Genomic DNA, 2,889 nt, shown 5'->3' on the forward strand with positions numbered 1-2,889 from the left:
CCGCTGTAAATTCCGCTGGTAAGTCCGGAGGTAAATCCACAGGAACGATAAATCCGCAGGTAAATTCGCAGGTAATGTAGTTTTAAATTTAAAAAAAAATATAATTTATTATTTGTTTCTCTATGAGTATACAAAGGTTTATACTAGAAATAATATCTAGTATTACGATGCATGAGATCTAGTATTAATATCTACAATCACATACATAATCCCACCTGAATATCAACATCTAGCACAAACAAGTTCTCATCTAGCTAAAACATTCATTAACAACTCATATTCTAATTCTAATATTCTAATTGAAGAAAATTTCAGAACGCAAACAATGTCGAAACAAAATCGAAAAAGAGTTGATAGCTAAAATTCAGTTCGTTCCAAAATACACAACTACACATTGAATTTATAATGAAGCTAGAAAGTACAGGACTACAAGTCCTACCGTACAAAATCAAATCACATTAATTCTGTATATAACTGGTATATACTTATATCGACAAAAAAAACATATTTGTTAAAACCAGAAATTTTATGCCTCTTGTATCTTGCAAAAGAAGTTACCTCTTGATGAAATTGCTTCTCCCCTTGAGTTATGTCTGGTCTTAAGGCCTTAACTGCAACATCAGTGTTATCAAGTACTGCTCTACCAACCGACACAGACCTAATGGCTCTCTATCAAATATCAGTATGGAATCGTGTTATCAAGTATTTCCACCAAAGCGCTTCTCTTACGAGTTCCCGTCGGTGTTGCCGAAATCGTTGGAATCGATGTCGTCGTTCACCCAGACTGGTACTGCTTGGGAGTTTTGCTGGAGCCTACTCGCTTGGTGTAACTCAAAATTAGCACAATTAGAGCCTTGTTTATTGCCAGAATAAATGCATCAAATAGCCGACGATCAGCGCCTATACAATAACAAACCAATACAATCAAAATCATGATAAAATAAACAGAGTATTTCTAGTAGTTACCTTGTTGTCCTAAGAAGCAGCTGCGGCAGCAGGATCTACAAAAGAAACAAAATCAGTAAGTTGAAAAAACCAAGAGCATCATAAAATTTTAATTTGCTTTGAATCGCAGCTCTGAAACACATCTTCGAATTTCAAAGCAAGACTATTAATTATAACTCAAGCTATTCTTAATTTCAGTATATCATCAATCATAAAATACGATTTTGTTTTTCATGTTTGTTATCATGTCCAGACCAAATTCCTTTTCATAGCAGTAACAAGCAGTAAAGAATCTCGACTAATTTCATAGAGTATCAGAAAACATTAGCTCAAAATGTGAATCAAAAGACCGATTTTATGCAACGTGAACAGACTGAAGTATGACATATTGCTTAAACAAATAAAACATAATGTTTCAGAAGTAAAGCATGCATTGGATTGGAGCAGCAACTCAATTGTTTGTCAAGATAATTAGCTACGATAAATAAATGTAATAATTCCCATTTCCATTTCGTAAAAATAATGAACCTTAATCTTACTAAACAGTTTGTAGCAGTAACATACTCAACCGGTATCTGAATCTCAATCAACAAGTTCTCACCCGTGCCGAACCACCTTGTATGGCGTCCGAAGTACAACTTGATCAATTCCATTCCAGTCCTTTGTAAGCTTAGTTGCTACTCTAAATTCCCATACAGCAGCAGAATGCCCCATCTATGAAGAAAAACCTAATAAGCTTATTGAATTTAGTTTGATAACCTACACAAATAAAGCCAAAATTTTGAAATAAGAGAATTCATTAATCTAGTGAACACTGGTTGCAAATAGGCTCGAGTAAAACATAAGAATTTGATCAACATATAAAGAAAACAGATCAACATATTATCGCTTGAATATACAGTTGCATGATACCACATTTTTGTAGCAATAAAATAAACGAAAAACAAAAGTAGACTCAAGCTTTGAACTGAAACAAGGGCAGGAATAAAAGAAGTTGATGAAGAAAAGAATAAGCACCATCAGATCTATTTGAAACTTCTCTTTCAACTGGTTTTCACTCTCAGATATTGTTGGATTCCTGAAGAAAAAAAATCACCAACAAAAAAAATCAATAAAGTTAGATCAAGATTCAGATTTAATTAATTAGAGAAAAAACATACCAAAAAGCCAAATGATAAACAAACAAAATAGAGAAAAGGAAAAAGAAATAGTAGAAAACTTGATGCTACTCACGCTTTAGTCGCTTTCACATCTTCACGAACATCATCTACTGCTTGGAGCACAAAAGATTAAGGATAAACTATTCAACTAGAAAATCAGTATCATAATTGAACTGTAATACATTAACCAATAACCTGAAGCTGTTAAATCAAATGATTTGTCACCGGTGTTAGCCTTGTGATTCTGTACTTGCAGCAACCGACTGGTTGAAGGCCTCTTTTTCTTCCACAAACTAGTACAACCAGAATCAAGCAAACTAAAAAATTGGTCGATTCTCTGCTCAACCGTCTAGTTCAGGATAGTTTGTAAAAAGGCATCCAAGAACTATGGACAAAAGAGAGAAAGTCAAACCTCTTTCCTTATTTAGTGCAAAAGCCTTAGCAAACTTCCTATTTCCCTCACCCATTGCCACAAATAAACATAAGCCCCTAATTTGATCCTAAGATTTTCATAACAGCTACTTCTGACATAAAATCAGTTCAAATTAACTTCCTACTGAGAACAAATTGATGTCATTCAAAACAAACAACCAAATAAACAAACCAATTAAGCAAACCAAGCAATTTATTTTATACTAATACATGTTAAGACTAAGAGCTTGGTTGAGACTTTTCATCAAACACCTTGTGTGTGAGATGAAAAACTCTTCACTTTGAAAGCATTCGATAGCAAGAACTGAGCAACAATCATCAATGATAACACAACTACGATTAAGCAACCAAG

General features: G+C 33.7%; 1 long non-coding RNA gene across 1 annotated transcript; it reads right to left on the bottom strand.

Moving 5' to 3' along the window:
- Window positions 1–417: 417 nt before the first annotated feature.
- LOC131646508 (uncharacterized) lies at window positions 418–2,517 on the bottom strand. Its single transcript, XR_009297504.1, has 5 exons — window positions 2,301–2,517; window positions 2,179–2,215; window positions 1,963–2,023; window positions 1,547–1,659; window positions 418–1,001 (listed from the first exon to the last, which is right to left on the bottom strand). It is a non-coding gene; the product is annotated as an uncharacterized LOC131646508 (long non-coding RNA).
- Between the last annotated feature and the right edge of the window lie 372 nt (window positions 2,518–2,889).

This window comes from Vicia villosa, linkage group LG2 (genome assembly GCF_029867415.1).
Source record: "Vicia villosa cultivar HV-30 ecotype Madison, WI linkage group LG2, Vvil1.0, whole genome shotgun sequence".
In the NCBI taxonomy this organism is placed as follows: Eukaryota; Viridiplantae; Streptophyta; class Magnoliopsida; order Fabales; family Fabaceae; genus Vicia; species Vicia villosa.